Source organism: Erpetoichthys calabaricus, chromosome 5 (assembly GCF_900747795.2).
Source record: "Erpetoichthys calabaricus chromosome 5, fErpCal1.3, whole genome shotgun sequence".
NCBI classification, from domain to species: Eukaryota; Metazoa; Chordata; class Cladistia; order Polypteriformes; family Polypteridae; genus Erpetoichthys; species Erpetoichthys calabaricus.
Window position 1 is genome coordinate 18,696,728 of NC_041398.2, and position 7,406 is coordinate 18,704,133.

The 7,406-nt window shown below is 44.0% G+C and overlaps 1 protein-coding gene across 2 annotated transcripts in view; it reads left to right on the forward strand.

Moving 5' to 3' along the window:
- Positions 1-7,406, forward strand: part of LOC114641663 (gastrula zinc finger protein XlCGF57.1-like) — a 308,826-nt gene that overhangs the window by 229,330 nt on the left and 72,090 nt on the right. The gene's annotated exons all lie outside the window — the stretch shown is intronic.

The following is a 7,406-nucleotide window of genomic DNA, read 5'->3' on the forward strand; positions in this document are numbered from 1 at the left end:
TAAATTATTAAACAGGAAAACATTAACATTTAAGAAGTAAAGTTACATTGAGTACTACTGCAGTGCCTTCGGGTATACCTCATTTTTTGTTTGCCCATTACATGCTTAAATGTATACATTTTTTGGTGTACCTACCCGAGAACACGCGACATATAACCAACCGTGGGAGAAGCATGGATTTTAAACACGCGTCGAGTTCATCTGCTGGTCTCCCTCGTGGAATAACTGGTAATGTTTGACTAAAATCTACAGCGAGTAAAACGACATTACCTCCTATTTTTTTTTTTACGATCTCTGAGATCTTGCTTTTTTCGGTTCAAGGCTTCATAAGCTCTTTTATGTTCCATGGTGTACTTATCCCAAACCATCATCTTTGAATGTTGCAAGACTTTCGCCTTGTATGTAGATCGGGGTAATTACATTCATTGCATTCCTAGTCTGAATCACAATCTGATTGTATGGGTGGTTACCTGGCAGGTAACGCTTATGCTTGGTCATGAAGTCGTCTAACATCCGCCACGTGCCCTCTTTTAATTGCGAGAAGCAGACATATATAGCCATTTTCTCATGCTTCATTGCGGCGAAGTACTGCTTTTAATTTTTTATTAAGAAGAAAAGAAAATGTTTTTAAACGGATCGAAAATATACCAATAACAATTTGTTAAGGAACGGTTTTTTTGTGAACCTCCCTTTTCACAGCTGTCGCGCTACGGCGTGTGTTTAATTTATTTGACAGTATGTAGATCGTGGTAATTACATTCATGGCATTTGTTTTCTGAATCACAATCTGATTGTATGGGTGGTTACCTGCCAGGTCACGCTTGTGGTTGGTCAGCAAGTCGTCTTACGTCCGCCACGTGCCCTCTTTCTGTTCCCAGAAGCTGATCATAGAATGGTTTTAATAGTTTACTTTCAAATAATGCAAAGAGTATGCGACACGTGTTTCTCCCTAATTCTGGGCTCATCAGGCGTACACACTCACTGCATCCCCTCTCGGGAATCGAATCTCTATCGTCAGTGCCAGAGTTGAAGCCCCTAACGTTGCGGTCAGCAAGTCGGCTAACATCCGCCATGTGCCGTCTTTCAGTTGCGAGAAGCAGATCATAGAATGGTTGAAATTGTTTACTTTCAAATTATGCAAAGAGTACACTTCACGTGTTTCGCCCTAATTCTGTGCTCTTCATGCATACACACTCATTGCATCCCCTCTCGGGAATCAAATCTCGAACGTCAGCGCCAGCGGTGAAGCCCCTAACGTTGCGCTACGGCGTGTGGTTCGTTTATACCTCGTGTCTTCTCATTAAACTTTTATCTCGCGAATATGTTATTGCAATCCGCAGTGGGAGCGTTTCTATAAACTTAATTTAAACTTACGTTTTACACCGTGCTTTTTTCCCTTATGAAGATGCTTGTATGCTTCACTCGCTCGCTTCTTATTGTTTCGCTCCCTTCTCAATTGTTTAATGAATTTTTTGTTCTTCGCTGTTTGCGGCTCTTCCTTCATTTCTCCCTACTGCATTCACAGTCTTTTCACGTGATTACGTGGGAGGCGTGATGACATGACACTCAACTCCGCCTCCCACGGCCATCGAGCTGCCGTCCATTACAGTATATTGTCAAAAAAGAGGTTCCAGTTATGACCATTACACGTTGAATTTCGAACTGAAACCTGCCTAACTTTTGTAAGTAAGCTGTAAGGAATCAGCCTGCCAAATTTCAGCCTTCTACCTACACGGGAAGTTGGACAATTAGTGATGAGTGAGTCAGTCAGTCAGTCAGTGAGTCAGTGAGGGCTTTGCCTTTTATTAATTAGTATAGATGTCGCTCATATAAGTCGAATGTGGACAACTCACGCTATTGGTCCAAGGGATTATGATATACTAACACCCAAACTATTCTGAAATGACGTTGCCACTGTTTTGTGTTTTTTTGTATATCACACACCTTTATCGTAAGAGCATCCCTTATCTACGATCAGAAGAAAATATGAAGCTGGTTTTAAATTAAAAGTCGTTGAAGTGGCAAAAGAAATTGGTAACTGCACTGCTGCAACAAAATTTGATGTGTCTGAGAAACTGATGTGAGATTGGAGGAGGCAAGAAGATTTAAAAAAAAAAATGAATTGTCACATTTTTAAACGGGCGTATAAGTCGGGGTCTGATTTTATGATCGATTTTTTTCAGGTTTCAAGACCCAACTTATACATGAGTATATCCGTTAAACGTAAACCCAACCACTGGGGATGCATAAACCAGTGTGGTTCTTCATGCCGGTCCCAAGCCCGGATAAATGGGGAAGGTTACATCAGGAAGGGCATCTGGTGTAAAATTTTGCCAAAAAAATATGCGCACAACAAAAAAAAATTTCATACTGGATCTTTTGAGCCCCGGGTTAACAACGACCGCTACTAGCACTGTTAGCCAACAGGGTGCTGGTGGAAATTGAGCTACTGTTGTCCGAAGGAGAAGAAGACGGGGAAGATGTGTCCGGTGGAAAGAGGAGAGGAGTAAGGTAAAGAAAGTGGAACTGAGGGTAGGAACTTTGATTGTTGGCAGTATGACTGGTAAGGGGAAAGAGTTAGCCAATATGATGGAGAGAAGGAAGGTTGACATATTGTGAGTACAAGAGACTAAACGGAAGGGGAGTAAGGCCAAGTGGATCAGAGGTGGATTCAAATTGTTCTACCATGGTGTGGATGGGAGGAGAAATGGAGTAGGAGTTATTCTGAAGGAACAGCATGTCAAGAGTGTTTTGGAGGTGAAAAGAGTGTCAGACAGAGTGATGATTATGAAGCTGGAATTGGAGGTGTGATGATGAATGTTGTTAGTGGATATGCACTGCAAGTTGGGTGTGCAATGGATGAGAAAGGAGATTTCTGGAGTGAGTTGGATGAAGTGATGAATAGTGTACCCAAGGGACAGAAAGTGGTGATTGGAGCGGATTTCAATGGACATGTTGGTGAAGGGAACAGTGGAGATGAGGAGGCGATGGGTAGTTATGGTGTCAAGGTGAGGTATGAAGAAGGTCAGAGGATAGTGGATTTTGTGGTGAATACGTATTTTAAGAAGAGGGAAGAACATAGGGTGACGTACAAGAGTGGAGGAAGATGCACACAGGGAGATTACATCCGGTGCAGAAGAGTCAATCTGAAGGAGATTGAAGACTGTAAAGTGGTGGCAGGGGAAAGTGTAGTTAAGCAGCATAGGATGGTACTCTGTAGGATGATGTAATGGGGGAAGGTGAAAAAGGAAGACTGCAAGGTTGAGTTTAGGGAGGAGGTGAGACAGGCACTGGGTGGCAGTGAAGAGTCACCAGACAGTTGGGCAACGACAGCAGATGTAGTAAGGGTGACATCAAGAAGGATGCTTGGCGTGACATTTGGAAAGAGGAAGAAGGAAAAGGAAACCTGGTGGTGGAATGAGGAAATACAGGAGAGTATACAGAGGAAGAGGATGGTGAAGAAGAAGTGGGATAGTCAGATAGATGCAGAAAGCAAACAAGAGTACAAGCAGATAAGGCATAAGGTGAAGAGAGAGGTGGCAAAGGCTAAAGAAAAGGCGTATGATGAGTTGTATGAGAGGTTGGACACTGAGGAGGGAGAAAAGGACCGGTGGGCTAAACAGAGGGACTGAGATGGGAAAGATGTGCAGCAGGTTAGGGTGATAAAGGATAAAGATGGAAACAAGTGAGGAGAGTGTGGTGAGCAGATGGAAAGAGTACTTTGAGAGGCTGATGAATGAAGAGAACGAGAGACAGAAGAGGTTGGATGATGTGGAGATAGTGAATCAGGAATGCAGCGGATTACCAAGGAGGAAGTAAGGACAGCGATGAAGAGGATGAAGAATGGAATGGCTGTTGGTCCAGATGACATACCTGTGGATGCATGGAGGTGTTTAGGAGAGATGGCAGTGGAGTTTTTAACCAGATTGTTTAATGGAATCTTGGAAAGTGGGAGGATGCTGAGGAGTGGAAAAGAAGTGTACTGGTGCTGATATTTAAGAATAAGGGGGATGTGCAGGACTGCAGTAACTACAGGGGGATAAAATTGGTGAGCCACAGCATGAAGTTATGGGAAAGAGGAGTGGAAGCTCAGTTAAGAAGTGAGGTGATGCTTAGTGAGCAGCAGGATGGTTTCATGCCAAGAAAGACCACCACAGATGTGATGTTTGCTCTGAGGATGTTGAAGGAGAAGTTTAGAGAAGGCCAGAAGGAGTTGCATTGTGTCTTTGTGGACCTGGAGAAAGCATATGCCAGGGTGACTGAGAGGAGCTGTGGTATTGTATGAGGAAGTCGGGAGTGGCAGAGAAGTACGTAAGAGTTGTACAGGATATGTACGAGGGAAGTGTGACAGTGGTGAGGTCTGCGGTGGGAGTGATGGAGGTGGGATTACATCAGGGATCGACTCGGAGCCCTTTCTTATTTGCAATGGTGATAGACAGGTTGACAGACGAGATTAGACAGGAGACCCCGTGGACTGTGATGTTTGCTGATGATATTGTGATCTGTAGCAATAGTAGGGAGCAGGTTGAGGAGACCCTGGAGGGGAGGAGATCTGCTCTAGAGAGGAGAGGAATGAAGGTCAGTAGAACCACCAAGACAGAATACATGTGTGTGAATGACAGGGAGGTCAGTGGAATGGTGAGGATGCAGGGAGTAGAGTTGATGAAGGTGGATGAGTTTAAATACTTGGGATCAACAGTACAGAGTAATGGAGATTGTGGAAGAGAAGTGAAGAAGAGTGCAGGCAGGGTGGAGAAGAGTGTCAGGATTGAATTGTGACAGAACAGTATCAGCAAGAGTGAAAGGGAAAGTCTACAGGACAGTAGTGAGACCAGCTATGTTATATGGGCTGGAGATGGTGGCACTGACCAGAAAGCAGGAGACAGAGCTGGAGGTGTCAGAGTTAAAGATTTTAAGATTTGCACTGGGTGTGTCGAGGATGGACAGGATTAGAAATGAGGACATTAGAGGGTCAGCTCAAGTTGGACAGTTGGGAGACAAAGTCAGAGAGGAGAGATTGTGTTGGTTTGGACATGTGCAGACGAGAGATGCTGGGCATATTGGGAGAAGGGTGCTAAGAATAGAGCTGCCAGGGAAGAGGAACAGAGGAAGGCCTAAGAGAAGGTTTATGGATGTAGTGAGAGAGGACATGCAGGTGATGGGTGTGACAGAGCAAGATGTAGAGGACAGAAAGAGATGGAAGAAGATGATCTGCTGTGGCAGCCCCTAACTGGAGCATCTGAAAGAAGAAGAAGGGAATAAGCTAACAGGAGCTTGATCAGGTCTGAGGGGCACCTAATGGGGTATTTCTATATGTAAAGTATGATTAAGATAGAATGTATATGAAGCAGTCGGAGTTCTGATCGCCATTGTTTGTTGTTTTGCAGGGCCATCTTTCTGACTGAATGTCCCCTGCTGTCTGTTTAGCTCACTTTGCATGTGAAAACAGAAGAAAACGGACAGAGTTGTGGTGTGGCCGCAATCGGACTGAGTTGTAATGAAGTAAAACCCGCGTATGTTGATTTTGTTGCAGTAAAACGGATACATGGACTGGCATGTCAGTACGGCTGCACTAAAATCTGACACATTTATTCCTAAATGCCGTCTCACAGTACGTTATAAAATTCCTGTTTGTACTCGCTCCATTGCCACACCTTTCTGGCAGCACTCAGTGACCCCTTTGTTTAGCAGTAATTGGTCTTCAGATCCCTACGACTTTCTTGTATTTCCTTTCTGTGCCATTGCCATCAAGCCATTTTATAAATTTTCTCTTTGTCGATTGCCGTGAAGAGCTTGTAGGTGGTGGAGTGGCCGGTTATTAGTCGGTAGTTTTCAGGAATATTGGTTGGTTGGTTTTCATTTTATGAGCAGGGCGGTTGTCCCTGTAGAGAGCCACTGTGATGTTGCTTCTTTACCATATTGTTACCGTCGACCATATCCTGGTGTAGGGTGTTGTGATTTATCTCACAATCTGCCCAAATGATGTGAGGCCTTCAAAAATACGCAGGCCAGAAAGGAGCCCAGAGGAGGCCCACCAAAAGGCGGCCGAACTTCCACTTGAGTGGCCGACTTTAGTTTACACTGTGTACTTCTCTCCGAGTTCACAAATATTCTCTGTAATGTCCAAAATTACGCTCAAAATGCCCCCACAAGGGAGAGGAAATCCATAAACCCCTGGCTTCTACAGAGTAATTCCACAAGAAATCTTTATAATGGTGAATTTATTGGACAAAGTAAAAATCAAATGGTCCACATGAGTAAAAAAAAAATAATAGAGTTGCCATGAACGTCCAACAAACACCCAATATGTAAAAAATCTCTGAGTTCCAGAATTGAAAAGTTTGAAAGCCAAAATAAATCAGAACTCACCTAGAGAACAAAACTTACAAGACCACCAACCCCATCCGAGCGCATACGACAGTGAAACCACAATGGACTTTACTTCCCAGCCTGCCTTAATATGGCCGTGTGTGGGCCTTCAACAATGACTGGAGATTCACCTACAAAAATGCACATACATACATACATACTCACCGGCCATTTTATTAGGTACACTTTGCTAGTATCTTTACCTTCAGAACTGTCATAATTCTTCATAGCATAGACTCAACAAGGCGCTAGAAAAATTCCTCTGGGATTTTGTTCCATATTGACATGACAGCATGATAACAGTTGCTGCAGATTTGTTGGCTGCACATCTATGATGCCAATCTCCCATTCCACCACATCCTACCGGTGATCCATTGGATTGTGATCTGGTGAACGTGGAGACCATTTGAGTCCAGTGAACTAATCTCCATGATCAAGAAACCAGTTTGAGATGATTTGAGCTTTGTGACATGGCACGTTATCCTGCTGGAAGGAGCTGTCTGAAGATAGGGACACTGCAATCATAATGGGATGGATGTGGTCAGCAACAATACTCTGGTAGGCTGTGGGCATTTGCTCAGTTGGTACTAAGGGGCTCAAAGTGTGCCAAGAAAACATTCCCCAAACCATGACACCACCAGTCTGAATCATTGATACAAGGTAGGATGGATCTATGCTTTCATGTTGTTGATGCCAAGTTCTGACCCTACCATCCAAATGTGGCAGCAGAAATCGAGACTCGGCAGATCAGGCAACATTTTTCCAGTCTTCTGTTGTCCAATTCTGGTGAATTGTAGGCTTAGTTGCCAGTTTTCAGTTTCACCCGGTGTGGCCTCCTGCCTCAAGGTTCGACGTGTTGTGTTTTCAGAGATAATATGTGTGCTTATTTGAGTTACCTGTTGCCTTTCTATCAGCTCGAACCACTCTGGCCATTCTCCTCTGACCTCTGGCATCAACAAGGCATTTTCACCCAGAGAACTGCCGCTCATGGAATATTTTGGACCATTCTCTGTAAGGCTGTGCATGAGAAGTTTCCG